The sequence below is a fragment of the Choloepus didactylus genome, chromosome 3 (assembly GCF_015220235.1).
Source record: "Choloepus didactylus isolate mChoDid1 chromosome 3, mChoDid1.pri, whole genome shotgun sequence".
Lineage (NCBI taxonomy): Eukaryota > Metazoa > Chordata > Mammalia > Pilosa > Megalonychidae > Choloepus > Choloepus didactylus.
The window spans coordinates 84,190,150-84,208,850 of NC_051309.1; the positions used below are offsets into that span (position 1 = coordinate 84,190,150).

Sequence of the window (18,701 nt, forward strand, 5' to 3'; positions counted from 1 at the left end):
GTTGTTGTGGTAGATTAAGTTACATAATCCAGAAAAAAAAAAGCGAGTTCTTATTCTCAATCCACACTCCTGTGGTTGTTAGCCCATTGTAAATAGAACTTTTGAAGATGCTATTTTTTAGTTAAGGTGTGGCCCAACCGAATGAGGGTGGGTCTTAATCCAGATCACTGGAGACCTTATAAAGGCAACAGGAAGTCACAGAAGTGGGAAAAGTAGAGGACATTATCATCTGATGTGAGGCAGGGGTTCAAGCCAAGAATCCCAAGGAAGGTGGCAAGCCAGCACCAGATCACTATCCACCTTGCAAGAGTGCAAGCCTTCTAATCTTGAAAACTGTGAGACAATAAATTCCCATTGTTTCAGCTACCCATTGTGTGGTATTTGTCACAGCAGGCTGGTAAACTAAGACAGTGATATTCAAAGTTACCTCAGAAAACTTAATGTGGGACTCCTAGGCCCCCAAGTGTCTTGAAGACTGCACACAGCAATATGCTTGACCTAGGACAGTTAATGTTTGACCTATTTCTCCTTGTAAAATCAGGTCACCGTGCTAAATGTAATCTATAACTATCTCCTCCCTGAGACTCCCTGGGACTCCCTGAGATACTGTTATCTACAAGATAATGTATAATCCTTCCCTCCTCCCTTTTGATTACAATCAGTTCCTCCCTATGTTGCAAGCCCACCTTATGCTCTCCTACTGATTGGAATGTTGAGCCCTTATAACCAGCCTATTCAGTCCCGGCAAAGTGCGGAGTATTTCCATTGAGTTCGGAATCCACCGCCATTCAGAGAAGCTCCTGAATTCAGGGCAACGTGACTCGACTCTCAACCTTGTTGGTAAGCCCCATAATAAAGGCTCATGTCTCAGAATGTGTCCGGCGCTTTCTTTAGTCCTTTGGCTACAAAAGCCCTCTTGGGCCGTGACACTAAAGGACAACCTATAAAAACTACAAACTGATTAAATTAAAACTTAAGAAAGAGAAAGTTTGAATGGTCCTCCTAATTAGGGAATATATGCACGTAAATGTAGAGTGTTCTGTATGGTTAAAATTAGTACATAAAACCATCAATGAAGTGGATATTTTTAATTATTTTCACATGCTTGCATTTAAAGATTATTTTAAAGTCTTCTTTAAATTGAAAAGGTAGAAATACATCCAGAAACTACAGTTTGTAGAATCACTATTTCTCTCTCTGCATATCAACAGGATTCTGCAACACGGTTCCTGACCCTCTTGTGTAAATTAAACTTCTCCTGGTCATTCTCTATTAGCCTGTTTGATTTTCTTTGGTGCACTCATCATTAATTGAAATTTTCTTATTTTTTTGTGTGTATCTATTTCTACTAGAATGTAAGCTCCAGGAGAACAACAACCTTATCTAGCTTATTTGCTCCTACATTCCCAGCACAGTATCTAGAACATCTGCCATCTCTAGGGACTCTGTAAAGATTTGTTGCATACATAAATGCATGAATAAATAAACACAATCCAGTTGAATATGTAAACTCTGTACAGTGGATTTTAACTAATTCAATTAATTAGGAAAAGATTCACAGAGAAGTATTAATGAAGTGACATTGTCAACAGGCATCTGTATTTAGGAGCTGGACACCATCTCCTTCATGAACACCATCCAACAATTCTTATTGGAAAACCCATTGGATGATGTGTATGTTATAATAAGAAAGTAACCCAAGGATTTGAAGGGGTAAATTTTATACTTAAAAGATCTCATTCATTGAGTTAATGACAATTAATTAGAAAGCCCAAATATGTTAACAGCATGTTTGTATGAAACAACTAAGCTATGGATCTTTGTCAAGGAAATTTATTTGTCCCTAACTATTTTCAAGCATTGGAAGCCAAAAGCATGATTAATAAGGATTTGTTCAAGGAATAAAAAGTGGTAAAAATGCTGAACTAGTAACTATATACTTTGAGATTTAATGTCAAAAACCTTTCTCTCGAATTACTGCAAGTAATACAAATGATAATTAAAAAGTTCTTGAAATACAAAAGAATCTACCAAGGTCAATTAACATTTGTGAAAAGCTTTGAAATGCAGTGCTGAAAAGCAAGTATTTCTTTAAAAAAATTCAGGCTATCAACATTCATTTCAGGCTTTTTCCAGCACAGAGCAATTTAATGTGAATGAAAAAAAGTGCTTCAATTAAAAAAAGTCACACAGTACAAATTTTGAGATTCTCATAATTTTTGGCAGGGTCTATAAAGCCTAAAAGTTTTCTTTGGACTTCTAGCAGGGCTTGATATCGATAACTTTACATTTATGCACAATGTTCCTGGTTATCTTTCTGGACAAAGCTAAGATTACCCCCTTTCTAGTGAATGTTAATACTTCCTGAAATGCAATCTGCTTTACCACCTGTTGTTGAAAATATTCTAATTTCTTTCACAGTTGCTAGAATCTGCTTACATTTGAATTTCATACTGCTTCTGTGGGGATTTCATTAGAAGGAAATCAATTCTGGAGTTAGATTATAGAAAATATTTGATAGAATAAATTCTAAAATATCCTATCCATAGTAAGTGAAGAGAGATTCAAGTGACTCTTTTGAGGGAAATGGAATATGAAACCTCTGAGCTGTCACTGGTCAAGAGCTATATTTATTCTGGGGCTGCTCAGCGGCCTACAAAACATAATTTGTCTTTGTTTTAGTCAAAGAGGGCAGATTTTTGACCCAAAACAGTGGCATTTCTTGGCTTCCTCTCTTCTGGAAACTTCAGTCCTAAGGAAAGGGAGCAGGGAGTCTGTAGGTCTAAACTCTGCTGAAACTGACAACCCCTCTGGTGAGAGAAGCCGGTCTTCTGCTGGATTTAAGTACACAATCACCAGGACACCACCTTTTACAAGCATACACTCAAGAGAAATACATTAACCTTTGAAAGGCTGTTCTTGGGTCATTGATCTTCACATTTTTCTTTGAAAATCATGCTTTCCATAAATATATTTGAGCATGATGAGAAGTTAAATACATAATGCAAATACTAAAATATAAATTCTTATTAGGAAATGAAATGACATAGCCAATATTCTAGTTCTGGAAAAAGATTCCTCTATTTCAGCTGAAAAACTGTGTACATTTAAGGAAGAGATATAGAATAGTCTCCATCTGAGAATCTGTACCAATTCTTAGAAGAAACAGAGAAATTCAAACCCATGGCTATAACTACATGATTCAAGCATCCATTTAATTGCATGATTTCAGTCAAAAAAGCAAAATTTCATGAAAGCCAAGAAAGCTTCCTTATTTTTCTCTTCAATTATATAAGTAGGAGAAATATTTGATTAATTGAAGGTATTTAAAAACTGTACTGCCTTTTAAATAAATAACATTTGTAATTATTTTATTCTAATCACAAAAGCAACATGCTCATTATGGAAAATTTGGGAAATAACAGGGAAAAAACAAAGAATGACATTATCTATAACCTACCATTCAAGTATAATCTCCATTATGTTTTTATTGGATATCTTTTGGACTTTTCTATGCTTAAATTACATATATGTTTTAAATAATTGGGATAAAATTTTATCAGTTGCTTTGTAATTTTGTTTCCCTTAATATTATTCATAAGTTTTCATTTATTCTCCTACATGTTATTTCTAATGATTGATACATAAATAGTTGCTAATGTTACTATAAATAAAGCTGCAAAAACTATTTTTGTAAATATATATCCATCCTAGATTATTTTATTAAAGAAATACCAGCATTAGGATTCTAAGATAACTTTCAAGGTTTTTGAATAATTTAGCATTTTAGAAACATTGAAATAAACTATAATCTCACGAATAGTGGTAAGAAGGCTACTTTGTCCATACCATAGCCAACTAAATCAGTTATGGGTGTAACCTGGCTTGGAACAAAATTCCTGTCAGTCTGTGGACCTGTGAAACCTAGAAAACAGGGGTCATGGGTCTCAAGCAAGTCCAAAACCCAGCAGGGCAAACTCCATTAGACGCTGTTCTAGTTTGCTAATGCTGCGGAATGCAAAACACCAGAGATGGATTGGCTTTCATAAAAAAGGGGTTTATTTGGCTACACAGTTACAGTCTTAAGGCCATAAAGTGTCCAAGGTAACACATCAGTAATCGGGTACCTTCACTGGAGGATGGCCAATGGCGTCCAGAAAACCTCTGTTAGCTGGGAAGGCACATGGCTGGTGTCTGCTCCAAAGTTCTGGTTTCAAAATGGCTTTCTCCCAGGACGTTCCTCTCTAGCAAGCTTGCTCCTCTTCAAAATGTCACTCACAGCTGCACTGATTCCTTTTCTTTGAGTCGGCTAATTTATATGGCTCCACTGATCAAGGCCCACCCTGAATGGGTGAGGCCATGCCTCCATGGGAGTATCTCATCAAAGTCATCACCCACAGCTGGGTGGGGCACATTCCAAGCAAATCTAATCAGCACCAAAATGTCTGCCCCACAAGACTACATCAAAGATATGGCATTTGGGGGACACAATACATTCAAACTGGCACAGATGCCAAGGTCTGAGAGTCATCTGTAATTTGATGCTTTATCTTCCAGGCCTGCTGGAGCAGCAGCTGCACTCTTCCCAAGACTTCCACACAATCTCAGTAAAAATTCCAACTGCTTACTGTGCAGAAATGGAAAAGTCAATTATCAAATTTATTTGGAAGGTAAAGGGGCCCCAAATAGCCAAAAACATCTTGAAAAAGAAGAACAAAGTTGGAGGACTCACACTTCCTGACTTTAAAGCATATTACAAAGCTACAGTGGTCAAAACAGCATGGTACTGGCACAATGCAAGATATATAGACCAATGGAATCAAATTGAGAGTTCACAAATAAACACTCACATCTATAGCCAATTGATTTTTTTAGCTATTATTTTTTTAATTTAAATTCAGTTTTATTGAGATATATTCACATCCCATACAATCATCCACAGTACACAATCAACTGTTCACAGTACCATCATATAGTTGTGCCTTCATCACCCCAATCCACTTTTGAACATTTTCTTTACACCAGAAAGAATAAAAATAAGAATAAAAACAAAAGTAAAAAAAAGAACACTCAAATCATCCCCCCCCACCATCCTACCCCAATCTTCATTTAGTCCCTGTCCCCATTTTTCTACTCATCCATCCATACTCTGGGTAAAGGGAGCATGATCCACAAGGTTTTCACAATCACACTGTCGCTCCTTGTAAGCTACAGTGTTATACAATTGTCTTCAAGAGTCAAGGCCACTGGGTTGGAGTTTGATAGCTTCAGGTATTTACTTCTAGCTATTCCAATATATTTAAACCTAAAAAGGGTTACCTATATAATGTGTAAGAGTGACCACAAGAGTGACCTCTTGACTCCATTTGGAATCTCTCAGCCACTGAAACTTTATTTTGTTTCATTTCGCATCCCCTTTTTGGTCAAGAAGATGTTCTCAATCCCATGATGCCAGGTCCAGGTTCATCACCGGGAGTTATATCCTGTGTTGTCAGGGAGATTCACATCCCTGGGAGTCAGGTCCCATGTAGGAGGGAGGGGAGTGAAGTCACCTGCCAAGTTGGCCTAGCTAGAGAGAGACGGCCACATCCAAACAACAAAAAGGCACTCGGGGAGACTCTTAGGCACAGTTATAAGCAAGTTTAGCCTCTTCTTTGCAGCAATGAGCCTCATGAGGGCAAGCCCCAAGATAGAGGGCTCAGCATACCAAACCGTCAGCCCTCAATATTTATAAGAACAACAATAACAACCCAAGTGAGGAAGTCCAACACTTCCGTACTTTCCCCCAGCTTCTCAGGGGAGGCCTGAATATATATTTTTATTCTCTGCCTGAATTACTTTGAGATGTGTCACTATTTCACACTAACCTGTGCAAACCTACCAGATCTCACTTCCTGTTCAAAGTTCCATGTAATTGTGGTGTTTGAACAACCTGACTGTACAAGTTAAATTGTTTAGTGTATTATAGAAAATATAGATCCTCTCCAGATAACCATCTCTTTCCTTGGTCTCACATAGAAGTTGAAGTTTTAACACACAGTCAGTATCGTCCCTTACCCTTTGGCCCAATTTGCACTAGTCCTAACCAGATATGCTTCATTCATATCTCTAATTGAAGTCTAGACCCTTTTCAGCTTTTTAAACAGTTGCTGTATGCACTGATACTGACGTTCATATCTGCTGAGGTCTAGCTCTGAGCCTCAGGTGTCATAAAGATACCCAAAGTTCCAGAGACCAGTCAGGTCATACACAAAGGGATTGGCATCTCAGAAATTGGAGACAGCCATTACAATTCAGGAATAGATGTGACTGCTGTAAGAGCTTACAGTCTAGAGACTGTTACAATGAGCGTTACCCTGATAAACTGTGCTCTAAGGTCTAATTCTGAGTGCACACATTGTAGTTAGTCCATATTGGTGAAGCATTATAGTGTTTGCCTTTGTTTCTGGTATACTTCACTCAAAATGCTGTCTATATAGCCAATTGATTTTCGACAAATCTGCCAAGTCCACTCAATTGGAAAAAAATAGCCTCTTCAACAATGGTGCTGGTAGAACTGGGTATCTATATGCAAAAGAATGAAGGAGGACCCCTATCTAATACCATTTATAAAAATTAACTCAAAATGGATCAAAGACTTAAATATAAGAACTAGGACAATAAAACTCTTGGAAGAAAATTTGTGGAAGCATGTACAAGATTTTGTGTTAGGCAATGGTTTCTTAGACTTTACGCTCAAAGCACAAGCAACAAAAGAAAAAATAGATAAATTGGACCTCATCAAAATTTTAAAAATTTGTACTTCAAAGGACTTTATCATGAAAGTGTAAAGACAATCTGCTAAATTGGAGAAAATGTTTGAAAACCATATATCTGATAAGGGTTTAATTTCTAGAATATATAAAGAAATCCTACAACTCAACAATAAAAAGTCAAACCACCCAATCAAAAAATGGGCAAAAGACTTGAATAGATAGTTCCCCAAAGAAGATATACAAATAACTAAAAAGCAAAAGAAAAGCTATGCAACATCACTAGCTATTAGGGAACTGCAAATCACAGCACAGTGAAATACCATTTCACACCCACTAGAATGGCTATTATTAAAAAATAGAAAATTACAAGTGTTGGAGAGGATGTGGAGAAATAGGAGCACTCATTCATTGCCGGTGGTAATGTAAAATGGTGTGGCTGCTGTGGAAGACAGTATGGAATTACCATATTACCTGGCAACTCCTCTACTAGGTATATACCCAGAAGAATTGAAATCAGGGAATTGAACAGATATTTGCACACCAATACTCACAGCGATATTATTCACAATTGCCAAAAGATTGAAGCAACACAAGTGTCCGTTAGCTGATGAATGGAGAAAGAAGATGTGTTATATACATACAGTGGAATATTATTCAGCCATAAAAGGAATGAAGTCCTAACACATGCATCAACATGGATAACCTTGAAGACATTACCTTCAGTGAAATAAGCCAGATACAAAAGAAAAAGTATTTTATGATCTCACTGGTACAAAATAATTAGAATATGCAAACTCCTAGAGTTAGAATCTAGAATATAGGTTACCAGGGTCTGGGTTGAGGGTAGGGAATGGGGAGTCAATGTTTAATTCATATAGAATTTCTGTTTTGGGTTGATTGTAAAGTTTTGGAAATGGATGGTGTTTATGGTAGCACAACATTGTGAATGTATTTAACAGCACTGAATTATATATGTGAATGTGGTTAAAAAGGGAAATTTTAGGCTTTGTATATGTTGCTAGAATAAAAATGAATCAATAAAACATAGGACTGCATAACAGTGAACCCTATTATAGGCGATAGACTATAGTTCATAGTACAAGTTTAAAAATATACTTTCATAAATTATAACAAACTAATGTCAGTTATTAATAACAGGGTGGTATATGGGGGAAAATACACCCAATGTCAACTGTGGACTACAATTAATGGTACAATTTTAATATTATTTCATCAGTTGTAACAAAGGCACCACACTAATGCAAAACGTCAACAATACGTGGGTATTTTGGAATGCTGTGGTTTTTACATGATTTTTTTGTAAACCTATGAATTCTCTAATTTAAAAAATATGTATAAAAAAAACCTGCAGTCTCCATTATTCAATTTCCAAGCCACTCCCACATTTTTAAGTATTTATCACATCAGTACCACACTCCTGGAACCAAAAACTATCTTAGTTTGTCAGGGCTATTATGGCTAATACCACAAACTAGCTGGTTTAAACAACAGTAATTTATTGGCACACAGGCTGGAGGATAGAAGTTCAACATCAAGGCATTGCCTTTTCTGTAGCATTCTGATGGTGGCTTGCTGGTAAGCATTCTTTTCTTCCATCACAGGGCGATCTGTCTCCTTGATGTCCTCCTGATGCTTTCTGCTTTTTGTCCAAGTTTCCTTTGCTTATAAGGACTCCAGTCATCCTAGATTAAGGCCCACCCTGTTTTAGTTTGACTTCATCCAAATAGGAACGTGAAAGACCTTATTTACGAATGAGTCCAGACCCAGAGGACTGGGGATTCAGACTTGAATATGCCTTTGTGGAGGTCATGATTCAATCTACCACACCAACACTGGATATTATCAACCACTTACTTTTCAGATGTAGACACAGTAGAATTTAAACACTGGAAGAGGTAGACAAGTGCATATGTTTTCTCTAAATGGTCCAGAGATTTCCCCAGGCTTTTCTTTATGCTGGCCTCTCTTGTAAGTCAAAACCAAGTCCTCAAAAGCAGGGACAGAGGAATTCAACTGACATCACAATTTCATCACCATTGTCCATAACATCCCTTGTCTGACTCATCTGTTCCTTGTGGACTCATGCATCTTAGCTCTGAGATTGCCTTTGTTTCAAGTTACTCAGTATTGCAAAAGTCAGCTCAGTAGCAAAAGAAGTGAGAGTTCGATCATAGTCCATGGAAGGGCCCCTTTATCCATACAAATTTAATTTTTTATTAAAATATATTTATCACTTCATCAGTGAAACTAAAAAGCTATGATTTGTTTAGTTTTTATTATTCATAGCAAATTAAGTATATTCATAACAAAAGAAACAAATTTGTTTCCTAAGAAAATTATGAAGGAATTGTATTTTATCACAGGCATCCGTATAGTTTATCTGTAAAGAGACAGACAGTATTTTTAGGCCTTGCAAGCCATATGATCTGTGGCATGATTATTCATCTGTGCCCTTGTAGCATCCATAGATAATACATAAGCAAATGAGTGTGGCTGTGTTCCAATAAAGCTTTATTTACAATCATAGGAAGCTGGCTGTTTTTGACTTGTGGGCTGAAGTTTGTCAACTCCTGCTCTATTGTATAGCTTGAGTATAAAGAAAAAAAAATTCTCTACACACTGAGGAACGTTTGCATAATAGCGCCATGAAATGAAATTTTCTTTTCATTAAGAGATAATTTCTATTAAAGAGCAGTAACGTGAAAGCAGTCATATATGAAGCCACTGACATTCTAAGAAAAGGTTATTACTTCCACCTAAGGAATATAGGAATGAAGTTTTTATGAGTTCCAAGAATAGATGAAAACAATTTTAGAAGGTGGGGTGATAAATTTGGAGAAAAGTTAATTAATTAAGGAGATGGGTTGGGGCTAGACATTAGATCTAGCCCAGGACAAAGGAAGAACTTCTGAAAGGATCTCCACTGGGCTTCTATCGAAACTCTTCTACTGAAATACCTTAAACTTACAAATCTTCTTTCATAAGAACAGAGATATGCCCCAAAGCAAAAGCAAAGCCCAGCTTTAGTGGAACGGCACAACTCTACCAGCTATCAAAAGAAGTCATGATGTGAAGAGAAGCCACAGTGATCATTGTGGCTGGTTTATCATACCAGTGCTTACTTCTTAGCTATTTCTCAGACATTAGCTATCATGGCCGTTAATCGGAAAATAGTAATGGAATGATGAAAGTGCTCACAAGTGTTTGAAAGAGGTAAGATGAAGATGAGAGAGATGTTAAAATGAAGAGTCAGAACCAATGTCATCAACATTTATAGTTCTCTTTATAAAACAACTTTATATAGATGTGTAATATTTACACATTTCTGTAGTGTCTCTGGCTTTATAAGTAAAAGGATTCATGTATCAAAAAGCTAACTAACCTGTTCAAGAGTTTAGAGGAGATTTTGCATTCTTTTAGAGGAGATTTTGCATTCTTTTTCTTCATGACACATACCTTTCTGCCAAAGAGTTTTGGCCTATATGATACATTAAAGATGGCCACAAATTCTTTGATACTCCCATTGAAAGCTGGGCTGTATGTCCCCTACCCTTGAATTTGGGTAGGGGATGTGACTGCTTTGATAAGTATAACACAGTGGATGTGGCACTGTGCCAGTTTCAGGCCCAGGCCTTCAGGACCCAACAGCTTTTACTTTCTATCTTTTGCAACATCTGCTTTTGTAATCTTGAGCTGCCCTGGGAGAAGTCCAACTATGTTGCTGGAGAGGACATGTGGAAAGGCCCTGAGATGATATGAAGGGGGAGAGGTGTCTAGCTGAAACCAGTCTCCCAGCCAGCTCATCATGGAGGTGAAGGCATCTTAGATGCTGAAGAGCAGCTCAGTTGCCAGCAGGTTAAGCAGAAGAATTGTCCAGCTAAATCCTTCCCATATTATTGAGTCACAAAATTGTGAAATACAATTAAATGCTTGATCTTTTATTCCACTAAATTTTGGCATAGTTTGCAATATAGCAACAGGTAACTTGGACAGCACACATGAATGATGAATAGCAAGAGATATGTGCATGCATTTTATAGCAATTAATTACTTTGTGTTTCTCCCTTTTATTTTCTGTTTACTTTGAATAACATACAAATCCTTAGTTTTTGCCATTCTGTAGGAGTAGGCATCTGAAAGTTATATGTTACTTCCTAAACAATGAACTTGACCAAGAAATTTCCAAGGTCATTGCTGACTAATAATTGCCAATTAAAATTTACTCTTTTTGTTTATAAAAACTGCCACAGAATCAGTGTCAACAGGCAGGCAGATCTTAAAAGTAAGCAACAGATCAAACAGCTGAATTGAGTAATTAATCTTCATAAGGAAACCCAATTTAATTACCTTGTTCAGTGATTTCCAACCCTAGTTTTAAAACATGCCAGGCATCACTAATGAATTGAAGCAATCACAAAATTCTCCATATCTCAAAAGTTTTTATTTTTTTTTATTCACTTTAGAATAAAGATGAAAAGCATGTCAAATAGCAGGAATTTGGAGGAGGGATAAATGTTACTTTCATGCATAAATGAACTCCTTTATAATTTATAATATATATTATAAGAATAGGTAATACTTTATATACTTTCTTAGTATTCTTATTTGGTATTTTTGTGAATGTAAATCCACAACAACATTCTATTCTTTCAGGTCGGAACCAGGAAGTTGTTGAATCTTTATAACCACCTTCCTAATGATTTCATGAGTTTCACTACTTAACTTGTGGGAAAATACAATATTTTAACATGTGGGAAAAAATAGTTTATAATCACAATCCTTTTTATATAAAATACTTTCTAATGTAGCCTGGCATTTTGCTGTATTTCTCAAAAACAGTTCTGCAGGATTCAATTGCTGAGAACGTTAATTGGTGTTAAAAGCAAATAGGCCTTCCTCCCGAATGCCTCTTTGTTGCTCAGATGTGGCCCTCTCTCTCTAGCTAAGCCAATTGGGCAGGTGAAATCACTGCCCTCCCCACTATGTGGGATCTGACACCCAGGGGAGTGAATCTCCCTGGTAATGTGGAATATGACTCCTGGGGAGGAATCTAGACCTGGCATCGTGGGATGGAGAACATCTTCTTGACCAAAAGGGGGATGTGAAAGGAAATGAAATAAGCTTTAGTGGCAGAGAGATTCCAAAAGGACCCAAGAGGTCACTCTGGTGGGCACTCTTACACACAAAATAGACAACCCTTTTTAGGTTCTAATAAATTGGAACAGCTAGCAGTAAATACCTGAAACTATCAAACTACAATCCAGAACCCATGAATCTTGAAGATGATTGTATAAAAATGTAGCTTATGAGAGGTGACAATGTGATTGGGAAAGCCATATGGACCACACTCCCCTTTGTCTAGTTTATGGATGGATAAGTAGAAAAATGGGGGAAGGAAAAAGAAGCACACAGTGTTCTTTTTTACTTTAATTGTTCTTTTTCACTTTAATTTTTATTCTTATTATTTTTTGTGTGTGGTAATGAAAACGTCAAAAATTAATTTTGGTGATGAATGCACAACTATATAATGGTACTCTAAGCAATTGAATGTACACTTTGTTTTTTATTACTGCATAGTATGTGAATATATCTCAATAAAAATGAATTAAAAATATTTAAAAAAAATGACACCTAAAGAACCTAAACAGTGAAAAAGAAAAAAAAAAAAGGGAAATAGGCTTAAGAAATGTTAAATGTGCTAAGCAATATGAACCTCCAAGGAATCTCACAGTGTGCAGAATCAAACTTAGTTCATTGTGGCATCATTCTCTTTTTGGAAAAGCATTTTGTGGGAAAGTGTGGACTGAAACACACTGGAAAATTCTGATATAGTGAAAAGAGTTTGGAACTTGAAGCCCAAATACCTTGGTTACAATCCTGACCTGCCCCTTATTGACTGTGAAGTCATTTATTCACTATGAGCTTCAACTCCTCATATATAAAGTGTGAATAATAATACATGTACTAAATGTTACCTTGCAGAGCTCTCATGAGAAATAAATGAGACAGTTTAAGTAAAAGTGCAATAAAGAAAAGTAAAATATGCAATGTCTGGCATATTGCAAACCCTAGTGACTGAATGTTGGAGGAATGATAGTCTTTACACAATAATGCTTTTAGTTTCTTTAAGGTCCTAGTGAGATGTTCCCATGCCTATAAAATCTGGTGCTTACCTCTATCAACTTCCCAACCTCTACCTTACTTGGGTAAGCCTAGCCTCAGTTCTTAAAAAGGACCTCCTGTTGCCTCTCAATATCTCATGGCAATGACCAGAGAACATGTGCTGTGTGCTGAAGTGAAGGTCAATTTGGTTTTGCTGTTAGACCACTAAGCCCAGGGATTTTTTAAAGTCAATTTCTCAGGAAAATATAAGATTGAGGTAGATCCTCTCTTAGATCAGAGAGCTAGTACCAGAAACTCAGGTCATGGTTTAACCAATCTCTTTAACTCTTTGTTTCCTCATTTATAAATAATCATAATAATTACCCTATAGGAATATATGAGGATTAAATAAAGGATATGATGTGTGGAAAGGACATTGTATAGTGTAGGATATAATTAATAAACCATTCTTTATGACTTGCATCAGAAGAGATTTTTCATAGAATTATATAATATTAAGTCAAAGGGTCTGTTATAGGTCATCTAGTTCAAGTCCCTCCCCTTCTAGAAGAAAAAATCATTGAGCTAAGAGGAATGAAGGAATTTAGCCAGGCTTACATAGTTCTTGGTCACCGTGCCAGAAGGATATAACAGATATCTCCAAATCTTGAAATAATGAAAATAGATATGTTCTATAGGACCCCAAGGAATAAAATTAATGGTAAAAAGCTATAAGAAAGTATGTAAAGTAAATATGTCTAATTATCTCAAGGTTTCGTTATTGAAGTAGGCCACCGCCGGGTTTCACTATTGAAATAGGCCACCTCCAGCTGTCACTTTTTCCCCTATTTATGTTCTGAAGCTAGCTTTAGGGAGGTGAAGTTGGTCAGAGGGGCAGTTTTCACTCTACAGGTTGTATGCATTGGGGATTCATCATATGGGTCATGGTTTGGCCACATGGATAACACACTGTCTAAAATAGGCCCAGGCCTATGACAGTCAGCTCTGGAATTTCTATTTTATAGGGACACAGGGACCACATCTCACTGAAGCAGTAATTTCTTAGCACTTTACATAAGACTGAGAAAATGCAAGTACTCATATCAAAAGAATAGGGCCTGAAGGAGATTATGGGGGTAGGGGGCTAAATTCCTTTAACCTACTTGGCATTGCCAACAAGTATATTTAGATGCTTGGCTCAACTATGCTGGATGGCTAACCACAATTTTAGGATTTGTAATTTTATGTTATCTGTATTGACAGCTTCTTTTACTTATGTGGACAATTGAAAATTGGCTGTAATTATGAAATCTGACAACCTCAAGACAAACTCTTTAACCATCACTCCCTTAAAACAATGTGAATTGAGATGTTCGATTCACTAGACAACTCAAGTAATGTTTGCTAATGGTAAAGAATGTGCCATCAATCACAATACCCCAAACCAAAAAGAACGACAGAGAAAGTTCTCTCTCAGAAACAATCTGGGTGAAACAGGACTGACATTAGCAACAAAAGAGAAGTGAGAGGAGATTTAAGGAAGTACAATAAAGTTAAGCAAAGGCTGGGATATTTCTGTGGAACCTACTAAAAGGGGGAACTCCAAGATATGCCTTGCATTTGCTCAGACTGGACCTGAGTTTGCATATTTGTGACTTTAGAGTATGTTCTGACAAAAACAGCAAATGTATTGAGTATAAGTGGTTAATGAAGCTTGCAGCAGAGTGTGCACATCCTGTAACAGTGCACACAATAATAACAAAAGCTAATATTAACTGTGTGCTTACCATGGGTAGGCTCTGTGCTGAAAGTTTCACATGGGTTAACTTGTTTAATCCTCATAACAAGCCTGTAATGTAGGTACTATTCTTAAACCCATTTTCAGGAAACTGAAGTTTAGCGACTTTAACTACTTGCCACAGCTGATGTTTCTAATCTGAGGTCTTCTGCTCTCCAAGCCCACTATAGCACTATGGGTACCCTGCAACATGTGAGTAAAATCCAGTCTTGTTGCACTGGTACTGCTGCCATTGTCCTAAGAGAAGCCCATTGCTTACCAGTCTGCAGCGTGGTAGCCAGCACTCTGCAGAGGGCCTCTTTTGTATTAATCCTCAGAAGCACTGTACTAAAAAAAAGAAGTTATTTTTCAATTAGGGTCATGACTGATGAAACATCTACCAAAGATGAGATGTACCTCAGCTCAATACAGTAGGCTATAAGGAGAAATGGCATAAATTGAAACATGATCAGGAAAACCTTCTGACCATGATTTTGTTTACAATGATACTCAATGTTAAACGTGGCTCACAGGTGCTGCTGATGAAACCATTCAAAGGTCTAGCCTAACAATAGGAACTTTAAATATCATAAACCTAAAGAAGGTTGGGTACAGGGCCAATCATATGCATGTGTAGAGCAGGTGGTCACTCAGAATGTTGAAAAGGCCATCTGTAAGTAAATTGTTTTCCCTCAGATTTGCCAACGGACTGAAATTCCCACCAGTACTACCAATTATTTGGATTAAGCCTCTCTATTAGAAGGTAAATAAGTTCTTGAAAGGATAAACACATTAAGCCATCAGCATTCACTATAGACAAGTAAGCTATAATGTTAAACAGAAACCGGGCTCTGAGGGACACTAAGGTGGGTAAACTTTGATAGAAGAACAGAATTGTAAGGGTCACTGCAGTGGCTTCCAAATACAGGTATGCAGATTGCAGCTGGTCCAAAATGAAGTTTTTACAAATTTATGGAGAAATATGAACAAAGACAATGCAGCAGATTTTTCATTAAAATTGTACATTCTGAGTTCATGTCCCCTATTTTGGTAGTTACATGTCATTTCTTTTATGTAATGATTATGATAGTAGATGGAGGTTGTGTTTTTTTCTTTATTGTTTCTACTTGACAAAATAAGCTAGAAATCCTTTATTAGTCTTTTTTTTTGTAGTTTTTAAAAGGAAGATTTATTTGACAATTTTCACTTAGCACAATACACCTAAAAGGAAATCACAATAAAATGACAGATTTAATCAAGGCCTCAGAATTTCATACAAACGCTAAGACCAAAAATCCTAAAGTATTGGTATTGCACCTCAACTTTTCCCATTAACTTAAAAAAAGCTTAAACTTATGTGCCTTACAGGTGATTAAAGAAACTGGAATTAACAAATATGTTAAATGTTTCACTTTTAATTGTAGACACAGCTCCTATATTTTCAGTTTTTCAAATGAAGCATGTCTTTTAGCCGCAGCCAGTGTTCAATGGAATATGGCAGGTATAAGAGCAACATTTAACATGGTTGAACTGCTTTATCCTAAACATGCTTACTGCTTAAGTACATCCTACAACATGAGAAAAGCTGAAAAGTGTTCAACACTTATAGTTTACTCAAACTTCGTTGTGACATCTTAGATGAATGTTTGTGTTAAAAAAATACTGACCTGAAGTCTTTAAAACAAAACTGATTTCCACTTAGAGTAAGCATAAATCACAAACTTGTACTGCAAAACTGTTAAACTTAAGTTTTGATTTTTCTTGAAAAAACGTTGACCAAGAGTCAGCAATCAGGATTGCATTCCCCATCTACCACGCATACTGGACATGCTAGACATCCCTCCCATTCTATTCACTCCCATAGATGCACAGCTCCCACTATCATGGTAGCTGCTATTCATTTCTCCCTGGCTACCCATGCAATGTTTGATTGAAAATCACTGGAGTTTTCCTGTAAAACTTGATCATATCCACTCATGCTGCTCTAACCATCATGGCCACCTCCATAACCACCACTCAGCTGCTGGCTAGCTGGGCCACCATAACTGGGCTGGTTTGACAAGCCCATGCCTCCCATTATCTGGCCACCATAGTACCACAGCTTGCCCCTGCTATAGAATTCAAGAGAGTACTACATATCTGTGTTTGTAAGTACCATGGCTTGCTCCTGCTGTAGAATTCAAGAACTCTACATCACTGTGTTGCATGTTTGATTTGTCTTTTGACATGGCTGCCACAGCATCTTCATGGGTAGCAAACTGAACATCTGTCTCACCAGTAACTCCACCATAATGACCCATTTCAATGTGTACTCTCATGGGATTGTAGTGAAAAAAAAAATTGTAAATGTCATTCTCAATAGCTTTGTAAGGTAACTGCATGTGTACACAGTGTCTTGTTGTACTCTGGAAAGTAGAGCCACCATCCCCATATCTGTGATCAGACATTCCTGAAAAACATAATTGAGGTCTCTTCCAAATCTATCTGACCCAAATTATAGCCATCATTATAGCCGTTATACTCTATCATAGTCTCCATAGCCTCCACCATAAGCACCATGCCTCATCTTTTCAAAGCCAGCTCCCCTGCCAACACTGTTATGCCCTCTGCCAGCCCCAGGTTGGTAATAGGGATCTGGCCACTGTATGACCATTAGCTTTCTTTGAGTATCATAGTTCTAACTTCAGCTCAACTGCTTTTAAAGATTTCTATGTACCTCTGCCCTACCTTGTGTTTCTTTAGCACTTTTCCAGCTATTTCCTGTGAAGCAAACTGCACAAAGTCCTTCCCCCATACTCCTCCGCTGGAAGTCCACTGGCAATGTTGTCCCATTTGGCATGATTTCCAATCCTGAGAACAATTTCTTCCTTGCTACATCCAAAGGGGAGTCCCCTAAGACATACAAAGCCATCACTGGCTGTATCAGGACTATTTGGACCAGTATGATTCAACACCCAATCCATTTCAATGTTGTTTGACTGAATACTTCAACATGTGTGTGTCCCATAGTTTCTCTGTCTTTTTTCAGGTCCAATTTGACTTCATCTTCTGACTCAAGTTCAACAAAAGCCTCACCACTTTGCCTGTTTTCCCTGGTGTAGGTGAAATGAATACCTTGAGCCCTGTTTTGAATTTGTATCCAGAAAAAAACACTGACCTCATCTGCTGAGCAAGACCAGGGCCAGCCCCAGACCTTCACCATGAACCCCTCTCCACCTTTGGTGCCCAACATCATCATCTCTGAGAGAGACCTGATGTTGTAAGAGACAGTCTATGCAACTTCAACATGGTTGAGAAGAAAATTCTCCATTAATCTTAAATGTGTACATATATATTTGCTAAGTGCTTTCTCCTCAGTAACTTATTTAATCTTCACAATACTACATGAGGAATGTACCATGACAATTCCTATTTTATAGATGAGGAACCTCAGAGCTACAGGATAAATAATTTTTCCAAGGTTATATAGCTACTAAGTGGAACAATTGTGATTTGTCCTTATTCCTTCCCTTTGGAACAGGGATATTGGGGTTTTTGTCATAAGAGGTAGGTGTTAAAAATGCAAAGAGAAATATTAGAGGAACTGAAGTACAGAAGAGAAATTTCACCTACTTATTTTAAAAAAGCTCTTTAGAACTTTGCTTGAAAAAAATATTTCCCTTGATAGGCAGTAGTTAAAAACTAACATTATAAAATCGTAGAAGGTTAAGGCAAACAGATTCTTAAAATTCATCTTTTTTTTTTTAATAGATGAGGAAACTTAAACACAGTGTCTGGCTTAAAATTCTGCACTGTTACATGTCACCAACACTTAGAACATGTTTACTTAGAGTAAAAAAATAAAATAAAATAAAATGATTATAGGTAATGTAGAGAAAGAAAATACACAAAGGAGAATGCAGGGGTGGGGCAAGATGGCAGACTGGTGAGCTGTATGTTTTAGTTACTCCTCCAGGAAAGTAGGTAGAAAGCCAGGAACTGCGTGGACTGGACACCACAGAGCAATCTGACTTTGGGCATACTTCACACAACACTCATGAAAACGT

General features: G+C 37.0%; 1 long non-coding RNA gene and 1 pseudogene across 1 annotated transcript in view; both read right to left on the reverse strand.

The window, feature by feature from the left end:
• Positions 1 to 4,430: 4,430 nt before the first annotated feature.
• The window catches only part of LOC119529562, a 40,359-nt gene continuing 26,088 nt past the window's right edge, over positions 4,431 to 18,701 (reverse strand). The window contains exons 2-3 of the long non-coding RNA XR_005215892.1: positions 14,936 to 15,003; positions 4,431 to 4,627 (exon numbers count right to left, since the gene is read on the reverse strand). This is a non-coding gene — a long non-coding RNA (uncharacterized LOC119529562). The remainder of the gene's footprint in view (positions 4,628 to 14,935; positions 15,004 to 18,701) is intronic.
• Positions 16,310 to 17,474, reverse strand: LOC119529561 (annotated as a pseudogene).